At 48.5% G+C, this 10,582-nt stretch overlaps 1 long non-coding RNA gene across 4 annotated transcripts; it reads right to left on the bottom strand.

The window, feature by feature from the left end:
* Window positions 1-857: 857 nt before the first annotated feature.
* LOC119514508 lies at window positions 858-9,677 on the bottom strand. Of its 4 annotated transcripts, none has more exons than XR_005212842.1 (3): window positions 9,542-9,677; window positions 2,895-5,087; window positions 858-1,076 (listed from the first exon to the last, which is right to left on the bottom strand). It is a non-coding gene; the product is annotated as an uncharacterized LOC119514508 (long non-coding RNA). The 4 variants fall into 4 exon arrangements; XR_005212843.1 differs by lacking the exon at window positions 9,542-9,677 and having other exon boundaries at window positions 2,895-3,734; window positions 4,980-9,514; XR_005212841.1 differs by lacking the exon at window positions 9,542-9,677 and having other exon boundaries at window positions 858-1,051; window positions 2,895-9,514.
* Window positions 9,678-10,582: the final 905 nt, after the last annotated feature.

Here is a 10,582-nt window from a genome sequence, read left to right on the forward strand (position 1 = left end):
TCACTGGATTGTTAAATGTAGTCTCTGAACTAAATATAAGCCTGTTGGAAAGTTATGAGCAGTAAGGATCTCTGGGGGCTGACAATGGCTATAAACAGAAAGTTCTCATTGACTTCATCTGAAATGTTTGGTGATGTTGATTCTGGACTTTTAGGCTCAGGACTATGAGAGATCATCAGCCTTTCCGTTTTACGTAGGAGACTAAGACGCAGAGAAGGATCTGTTAGTTGCTCATCTTGGTAGGAGTTCTCCAATCACCACCCACCCCCCACCCCAGGATCCCTTGTTGAAAGGAAAATGGGTAAGGCAGGTACACTGAACAGTCTCTGGATAGAAGTGGGTGGGGACTTTACTTTGTGTCTACTTGGGGGCCATTTAGGGGTAGTCACTGACTGGAAGGGGCTGACTATTTGAAGCTAGTTTTGTATAACAAGTCCCTGGTTTTCCTTAGATTGTACATTTGTTTGGGGTGGCTTTAGGATGGCTTGATGGCCACTCTAGTGCAGCCATTGGTCCCAACACCCTCCATTGGGGCTCCTCTGGGCTCCTGGGAGCCAAGTTTGGATTTGGCTGCTCCTGACTGAGGTACTTATCAACAAGATAAGCATCTTAAATGTTGTAAGCTCACCTTAATATTATGTAAGGCAGAAATCTTTTAGTTTTCATTGCCTCCTTTCCTGTTTAACAGTTTCTCTTCTGCTTGTATTAGCATTAATGTGTGTGTTTTAGGGATTTATTTGTGGTCTTTAGGGGTTTGGTGTACAATGAAGAAAAACAGAGACACCACTCCCAGTTCTCTCCCACCAAGAAAAAAAAATAAAGAGAGGAAAGAAAAACAACTTTTTTTATACAGAATATTATTTTGTTCTTTGCATTTTATTCAGCACCCCACCCTAAGATCCCTGGAGAGTTTTCTTACACACTTTTGCACATTTCTGAGAACATATTTGCCATCTGGGTGGTGCCGCCTCTGGAATGACATGAATGGAGATGCCAAAATGTGGAACAACACTCCTTGGTTTCTGTTTTAAATGATTTTCATGACATGTATCTGCAGACATATCAGGGCAGAAATTCTTTAAGGAAAGAGATTTTCAGTGTGCGGTCGCGGTTACTGCTTCTAGGGGGAGAGGCGGCCGGTAGCCGAGCCCTCAGCTCTCGGGGCTGCTCAAGGGGTACCGGCGGCGGGGGCTCTTTCCCGGAGGCGAGGGCGAGGCGGAGGACGTGGCCGGGGTCCTCGGCGGGAGGCGTGCAAGGTATGGAGGGCGGCGATAGGGACAAGACACTCTTCATCCAGTAGGAGTATGCGCCAAAGAGATTTATTCAGGGGTGATTACAGGTTATATAGGCTGGTAAGAAGGGCAGGGCTGGAAAGGAGGTGAAGTAGCTTTAAATGGCAATATTGAAGGGATAGGGGCTAGGATTGGTTCTGAGAGAACGCCGGAACCGTTGCAGCGGGGCGGGGGTAGTTCTGGCCACGGGCATGCGCGCTGGCGGTGGCAGGAGTGGCCTTGGCACCAGGGAGTGAGTGGGTAAGATAAGGAAGTGGGGAAAGGGCAGTTGGGAGAAAGGCGGTTTCCTCCGGCAAGCCTCCCCTGCCAGTGGCATTTTGGGTGAGGAAAAGGGAGCTGCCTTGACCTCGCTCCCCAGGCTCGGGGGGGCTGCAGAGGGCACTCACGCCCGTACCTACTACCCTCCCCAGGGGGTGATATCAGGTCCCCTGGCCCAGGCCTGGCAAGCCGAGGTACAAGCTCAGACACCCGCACAGTGTGACAGCCATCAGCTTTGATTTTTCTTGTACAAAGTGATACCCCCTGAATAAAAAGGATAAAGGCTCCTCAGATGAATCTCATAAAACTTCCCCAGGATTCCCCATAAACATAATTTTGAAAATATTTGTTAGGAATGAGCACAATTTTGATTGTTCTATTTTTTATTTTTTGACTGTTAGCCTGGTTGAGAGGGACCAAGGCCAGGGTCATGAGTTTGATTTCTGGGCCATCCACTGGCTTCCCTGGCTTGTTCCTCAGCCAAGGGACAGTGTCCCTCATGCTGCCCGGGCACCTGCAAAGCTCCCTTCTTGGTCAAGGGGCATTAGGGAATGGAGGGAGGCTTAATGGGTAAGTGCAAACCTTTCACCACTAAGTGTCCTCCTGGCGGGTCAGTGAAATTGCCTTTTTGAGTATGAAGAACCCAGCATTTTCCCTATGATTTGAGTGTGAATATTTCAAGTGAAACAGATCCTGGGCCATGGGAAAAAAAAAAAAGTACACTATTGTTAACAAAATCTGTTAAAAGTGGATAGAAATTAGCTTTTGCTTTTCTTTAGGAAGACCCGGGAGCAAGTCCCTGAGGCTCCTAAAAATCAACTTAGAAACCCGGTATCTGATGGGAAATTACTGATTTTCAAGGAAAAGCGAGTACTCGTCATTTTAGAAAGTAATCTTCATTTCAGGTGAATGGAGCTCACTATCCTTGGTAAGCAGTTTTTTAAAAATTAGTATATTTCAACACTCAATCTTTTTAATCTCTCAAACCTCTTACCCCAGAATATCAATTAGGTAAGCGGGTATTTGAATGGGGATGGTCATAAAGTTGGGTTTTTTTGTTTGTTTGTTTTAATAGTATATTCACAGTGACAGGCAGCAAATGTGTTGTTTTTACTGGAAAAGTACGTCTAGGTTCACTGCTTGAGCCTCCTGAGTGACGTCACAGGTGCCCTGGCTGGCCTGCTTGGGCTTCTGCCTAAAACTAGCTGGAGGTCTGGATGGTCAAGTGGCTCCCTGAGAACTTTGAAAACTAGCTCACACTTCTGCCATGGTTCAAAGAAGAAAACTCAAACTATAGAAATGAGCAGCTGATTTGTATCTAGAAACCAGAAATGTTTTACATACCTTTGGCAAATTCAGTGCACTGGGAGAGGAAAACCAGAAGTTCAGATTGCAGACTGCCAGCCGCCTGCCCTCCCTGTCTGGTGCTGTGTGGCAGCCCCGGGCCCAGGAGCATCCCCAAGTGCCTTGAAGACTGCACGCAGCAGCTTGCTTAACCTAGGACAGTTAAGGTTTGACCTACTCTCCTTGTAAAATCAGGCCTCTGGCACTAAATGTAATCTCCTGAAACTATCTCCTCCCCGAAACTCCCTGAGGTACTATTATAATCTATAATCCTCCCCTCTTCCCTGTTGACTACAATTGATTCCTCCCTACATCACAAGACCCCTGCTCCTCTCATACCCATTTGAATGTCTTTGTTCTAACCCCATAAAGCACTCCCCAGCACCCCCTGCTTTTGCAGTGTATCTTCATGTTAAGCTTTGAACCCGCCGCTGTTCACAGCAGCTCCTGAATCCATTCAGAGAAGTTCCTGAATTCAGGGCAACATGATCAACTTCTCACCCTGTAGGTAAACCCCCAAAATAAAAGCTCATGTCTCAGAATGTGTTCGGTGTTTTCTTTAGTCCTTCGGCTGCAAAAGCCCTGCTTTGTTTAGTCCTTCGGCCGTGACATCTACTTCTCCCATAGTTTTTCCTCAACCCAAGCCCTCTCTTTTTGGATGGTGCCCCTTCCTTTCAAACTTAGAAAAAAATAGGCAAAATAGCTGTCTCTCTGCACCCCTTCTCCACCCTTGATCCTCTCTTGCCCACCTACCGGGATGGCAGCCCGGGGGTACAGGCCATTCTCCACCAGAGAGCATTTCCACTGGTGCAGCAGTTCCTGTGGATAATCACAAGATACCTGGGAGACAGACAGAGGCCAGATGAGCAAGCTCTCAACTTAACTCTCTACCCAGAGTCCCACCCAGCAGGCAGTAGGACTCAGCTGATTTCACTCAAACTGCAACCAAAAGGTCTTTTGAATACAAAAGTAAAACCTGGAGAGAGGATTATAAAGAAAGAAACAAGAAAGGAAGAAAGTCAGAGGGCTCAGACCTCAGGAGGTAAGGAGTCCAGTGATCCATGGGTGGACCTGCCCCAAGGAGTGGGCAGTAAGGGCCCTTAACTCCAAATGCCAATATAGAAAGCCAGGATCCTGTGGGATTAAGGAGTGGGAGGGGAGTGAAAGGAGATGCTGTGGCTGAAGGCACCAAGGATCCATAGGCACCAGGAAGCAGGGGCTCAGAATTCACATTCAGGGCCTGATTCTGCAACAGGCCCTCTGCCTCTTGCCCTGGTCCTAGTCTGCAGGTCAGCAGCAAAAAGTACAACTGAAACAGCTTCAAAAGGGGAGGGCTCTGCTGCTACACTTCTGCTTCTCCTTTAGGCTACAATGATCTGCCTTGCATGGGACAGGAAGACGCATCTAAACAGTGAAGTGGGGTCCCCTTTCCCCTTAATCCTATAACATCTGCAAAGCAAAAATGTTGTGTAAACGGCATTAGGCCATGAGGAGGGAGGAGTGAGACTGTACCAGTTAAAGGAAGCGAAACTGCGGTTGCACACATCAGCCAAGCATAACCCTTTAACAATCAATAGCTGCACCAGTTCCAAGTGAAACTCTTTGTAACTCTTTGACAACCAAAAACTGTACCAGTTCCAAGTGAAACTCTCTGTAAAATTGTTTTTTTTTGTAATCAAGAGCTAACTGCCAACTCTGCTTCTGTTAGAATAGCTTGCTTGCGTTTCTAGGATACGGTTTCTGTCTACATAAGGCACTGGCGCACACAGGTCGGGGCTGCTCACTGAATTCCCTGTGCGGAGGGAGTCAAGCTGAGCAGTCGCCGGCCGGCTAATAAAGGCTGTTTAAATTCTAATTGGCTGTCTCGAACTTTAACTTGCAGGCACTATAACAAACAGGACCAATAAAAGCTGTAATCTCCATTTTGCCATTAACTAGCTGGGCATGCTCAGGGACTGTCAGAGACCGTGAATGCATGAGAAGTGCCTGGCACAGGGCCTGATATGGACCAGGCACTCAATAGATGGTACCTATGATCCCCGTGGATGTGGCCACCCACATACCAAACATACAAACAATACTTACTTAAATGCTTTTTTCTTTTTTTCACTGGGAAAATGTTTTTCTTTTCTGATTCAATCCCTGGCCTCTTGGGTTGGTAGATGATAAAAAGGACCCATTGTCAGGACCTCTCTAAGAGAGACAAAGAGAGGGAGGTAGGAATGTATAGAGGGCCCCTGCAGACTAGCTCCAGCCAGGATGTGACAGACCGCCAGGAGGAGCATTTGCCATGGATGCAGCCCCTGTCTGACCACACCCTTTACCGCTTTCTTTGTTCCCACCTAGCCAGGAATTCTCAGGGCCTTCCCCTAGGGACCAGCTCATACTTAGCGACCAAGAAGGCAAGAAAGGGAGTGTGGCTGCGGTCAAACAAACAGCACAGGCCCACCCCAGAGTCACCCCTGGAAAAGTGTCTGATCCCAGAGCTTAGGTTCCTTCAAGGCTAACCAAGTGCAGCCCAGGGAAGTTGCCCAGCAGAGTCCAGGTTCTCTGGCCCCAAGACCCTGAGCTCTAACACTCAGCAATTTCAGTGGCCTAAGGCCTCTCCCTCCGGCCTGCCCTTCCAGAAAGAGCCCTCAAGCTCTGAAACTGCCCCTCCCTAGCTAGCCAGGCCAGGCCCCCAGGACATGGATCTCAACAATCTAAATAACAGCCTTGTTCCATTAAGGCCTCACTAACTAATTAATTTGAGAATAGCAGAGTAATTATGGAGAGGGGATGTTAGTAAGTTGGTGCTCTGGCCAAGAAATCATCTGCCAAATTAAAGTACCCTGAAGATAAGAGAGGCCAGAGGAGGACCAGACAAGTAACTGACTCCAAAAACAAAGGGTCAGAAAAAGGCAACAGCTCAGAAGAATCCAGGAGAGCAGCCACTTGACAATTCACAAAACAGGACCAAGGCCTTGGGATTCAGGCCACAATTCAAGACGTCCCTTTCTTTGTAAGAAGCCAAAGCACTCTACCTAAGCACATCTGTTACATAATGCATCCGGGAGGCAGAAACCAACTCAGAGGCAGGAATCTGATGGTCTAGGCCCAAGAAATCACTGTGGAATCAGACAGAGCTATGGGCCTCGACTGCTGGCCAGCACTCCATCTTTCACCTGAGTAGGCCAGACCCCAGAATTACCATCGTATGCAACTGGGTTCACTTTCTGTCCTCAAAACTTTGTTCACTGACACCAAGAATCAAAGCAAAGAGGTTTGGCTTCAAGGAAACCTATGCTGAAGGAAGTAAGGGGAAAATTTGGGCAATGACACCAAATACCTCTCAAAAAACTCTACCACGGGAAAAGGTGAGTTCTGCCCTTTAGAAAAACTCCACATCATGTAACACAGGGGTTACGTCTATCTATCTTCACCCCTAAGTATGGATTCACCCTTACAGAGCCCTGCAGGGTGAACTAAACAAGCTTTTCTAATCGCATATTCTAACCTCATTTAATTCTTACAATGATCCTGTGAGAGAAGGATGCTTATTCCTGTTTTACAGTTGAGAAAACTGAGGCTCAGTAGAAACGGGCCTCAGGTAAGGGGCAGAATACTCCAGAGTTCTCCAGATTCTTCATTCCAAACTGTCTCAGGTTTTTGGCTCATGGAGTTTAAGGCAAACTTACTACTTATGAAAATTTTAAGAGGTACTCAAAAGTTTCATTTTATCTGCAATCAAATAAGGCCTAAAACTAATTTGCCAATAAGATCTATAGCCCCACCCAACTGAGCCCAGATCCTTTCCACTGGACCCAAGTATCAGAGCTGTCATTTCTTAAATGTCCCAAAACATAGTTAGGAAGGAATTATCCTGGTTGTTTTTCATTATACTGCCTGGCCTTCTATACATGTTCAATTTCACTTCCTCCAGAAACCAAGGAAGAAAACAAACAAGAATGGCTTATATGAGACTTACATTAAAAGAAGAAATGGATAGCTGGCATGACCACTTTAAATTGGGTTTTCAAAACATTCAGCTCATCAGTAAACAGCAAATTCTTCTCGTTAAGAGATTCCACAGCTATTCCCATCAGCCTTCCCTCTACTGGCTTTTAAATTGTGTACCTGGCTGTTTAAAACAGCCTGCTGTTTAAGCCACTCAGCTCCTGTACCAACTGATGAGCCATGTCTTTCAGTTGGAAAAGAATGACAGTTATCAGTCCAGAAAAGATGATCTTTCAGACATGTGAGTGCTGAATGAGTAAACAGTACCTCCCTTCCACCTGAAGAAAATTGGATTTTTGGACAAGTGTCCTATAAGAGGTGGGGGAGACTAAGCCTTTGAAGCAATTAAATACCAGCCGTAGGGTTAGAATGTAGCCAAGGGCTAGTGGGCAAGGGCAGAACTGTGAAGTTGGTGAACACTCGGTATCTTTCTTTCCTTCCTCCTTTCTTCCATCCAATTATACCCACTGCCCCAAAATTCCTGTCCCATTTACCACAGGATTCTAGCTAGGACCAAATTGTGAATGAATGTAAATAGGGACTTTGCCTGATTCATTCACCATTGCATTTCCAGTGCCTAGAACAGCACCTGGCACACTGTTGTGCTAAAAAAAAAAAAAAAAAATACTTGCTGAATGAACTGTTGAATAAAATAAAAGTAAGGCACAGGGCAGGTATTGTTGTCTCCATTTCATAGACTATGGGAAGTTACAGTACACTACTTATAAGTGATGGGGTGATTATGGAGCTCTTTCCATTAAACCATGCTGCTTATCAGCTGAAAACTGTTCACTATAACAGAGGGCTAGTGAAGGTAGAACAGCCTTCACTTCTCAAAGGAATGAGACAATAATGGTGAAATGGCAAGCAAAGGCAATGTGTTCCCTTTGGGGCCCTTTCAACACACTGTATGAGGATGGCCAACCCTTCTCAAGCTAGGTGACCAGAAGTCAGAGGGAATGTGCACCAAAAAGCCCCAAGACACTGTAAATGCTGAGCGTGCCTCAAGAATGTCCCTCTGCCTGAGCTACTCTGAGATAACTTGGCTCCCTGCCTTCATCATGGGTAACTATAAGCAGCCAAAATTCAGTGGGAGCACCTGCAAAAGGAGGAAGTGATTCAATAGCCTCTGTACCCACCTAGGCCTCAGTTTGCCCAATACCCTTCATAACATGTGACATCATCCCTGGCACCCAATGCCTACCCTGTGTTCAGCGTTGGGACTGATCTGGCAATCAGCCTTGGCAGGGAGGAGCACTGGGAGAGTGTCCTTACAAATGCCAGGACGATGCACATGGACTTGGCTCTATCCTCATGGCCAACTCACACTATGGCACTGCCTGAGGTTCTCCAGGGTCAGAACACCAGCAAGATGAAGTGATGGCTTCCATTGCCCCAGGCCAAGTGAACTGGATGAGTGACCATCCCTCACCTCCCAAGCATTGGGATGAGGCCTGCCATTCCAGCAGCCAAGTAATTTAATGTGAATGCTAGAAACCCAATTCCTGAGGACAGATACAGGGGACCAGACACCTAGGGAAAGCCCCAACCCCAGAGAGAGGGAGAAATACTCTATTGTTTCTCAACACTTATTTACCAACTGAGACTCTGTGCACACCCAATCAAGCTGCTCAGTGGCTAACTGCCTGGCTCTTGAGCAACCATTTAGATTTGGCTGCTGAGGGGCAATTAGTGAAGTTGGCAGGGGGCTCTGCACCAAGTGCTCAGGTTGAATGGGGACTGGGTCAAAAGAAGAATGAGTATGAAGAGTTGGGGTGAGACAGCAGAGGTGAAAGGACAGAGACCTTATATTTGAGAAGACTGGGTGAAGGCTGGTAGGAACTGGGCAGTTAGGCAAAGACTTAGGGATGAGATGGGGGCAGTTAAGCAAAGACTTAGGGATGGGGTGTCCACAGGATGGTAGGAAGTGGATAGATGACTGGAGTTATAAAGTGGAGGAAATATACAGTGGGCTAGGAAGTTAAGGACTGAGTTTGTGAGAAGAAAATACACATAAGACCCAGGAGAAGGCTGAGATCAGAGTTATCAAGAAGAAAGGGGTGAGTTCAACAGGGCACCTACTTTGATGGTGGGTCTTAAATGAGAGTGGGACCGAGGTGATGTGTTTGGGATGAGCAGACCTCAGACCTAGAGAGGTGGGGGAGATTGGGATAAAAAGGCTGAGCCAGAGGAGGGAAACCAGAATGGTGGGTCTGGGGAAGTTTGAGTGGAGCTTTAGCACTGCCAGAGAGATTGAGGGGAGAGGATGAGGTTTGCTGTGGGGAAGCAGGGGGATGTGTCCGAGACTGAGGTTGGGACTGGACTTAGAGTGGGATCAGGGGAGAAGCTGCATTTATGCATTAGGGGTAGTGAGAGGATAGGGTAAGGGCTGGAGTCAGGTCATGGGAGAAGATGGAAGGGACCACGCAGCAGTGGCAGTGCGGGTCGAAGGCTAGGGGCGGAGTGGGGCGGAGTAGGTCCAGGGAGAGTGGCGAAGTTTGGACCGGGAAGTGTTGGGGGCTCTGAAGCCGGACCGTCTCCAGGCAGCCAGGGGTTTCGGATCACGGTGAGGGCTGGATGCCCATCGCGCGTTTGCGTCTTAGTCCCGCCGCCCCTCCGCCGCCCTCCTCGCCCCCTGACCCCGGACTCACCAAACGGAGAGAGCAGGGGTCGCGGGACACTCCGGGCCGCAGCAGCACCCACAGCTGCTGACTGACCGGAAGCTGCGGCCTCTCGACCACCGACAACAGGAAGCAGGGCCCGCCAGACCTTCGTTTTGCGCTCCGGTCCCGCCCTCGGCACGCAGAGCCAATCGCGAGACCCGTAGGAGTCGTAGGGCGGGGCCAGCGCCGGGAGCCCCGGATGTGGGAGGCTTCAAGCTCCAGAGATAAGCCCACCATTGAGAGCCGAGCACCGCGCGCCCCCAGTGCCGGCCACCTCTCGCGGGGTCTTTCTCAAACTAGACCCTGACCTCTTGGCCTCAGCAACATCTGCTTAAGTTTGGAGCCAGCTCTTCGCCTCCCTCAGGCGAAGGTTGCCCACTTGTAAAATGAGATCAACGACGCCTATTCTATTCGGCTTCAGTTAGGACCGGGTCCAGGTTAGGACCTCGCGCCTGGCGGCTTGCAGGAAACACATCCTTGTTTGACCACACCTTATACCAGGGGAGCGCCTTGAGGTCCCCGTGGGCGCTCTGCTGTGGTCGGCCCATCATCCCTGCGCGGCATGGGAAGCTCAAGGGCCCACTTACTCTCATCTTGTAAAACATGACGTTTCTCATTTAGGGCAAGGGTTGACAGCAGGCGCCATGCTCCTAGGCACCCTACACATGCAGGCCTTCGTCTGACGGGCTCCTGAGTATCGCGTAGGTAGAACGGTGGGAGGTACCTCTCTAAGGACTTACAGGGGTGGCTGGGGAACAGCCCAGTTCTTGGCAGCATGCTCTGCTGACCTAGGCCCGAGGTCTTGTGCTCCATCGGCCTCTCCAGGGAAAGTCGGGGACCCAGCGCCTGCTTTAGTAATTCTCTTTCCAGGAATGAGAACTGTCCGTCCTAGGTTTTAGGCTGGATAGATCAGACCGCGTTCAAGGGGCTTTGTGGTCAGTGATGGAGCAGGAGGACATAGAGACAAGTTAAATTCATTTTAAACAAGGTAGGAAGGGATATACTGAGGAAATCCAGTTTCTTGGCAAA

Source organism: Choloepus didactylus, chromosome 18 (genome assembly GCF_015220235.1).
Source record: "Choloepus didactylus isolate mChoDid1 chromosome 18, mChoDid1.pri, whole genome shotgun sequence".
NCBI lineage: Eukaryota > Metazoa > Chordata > Mammalia > Pilosa > Megalonychidae > Choloepus > Choloepus didactylus.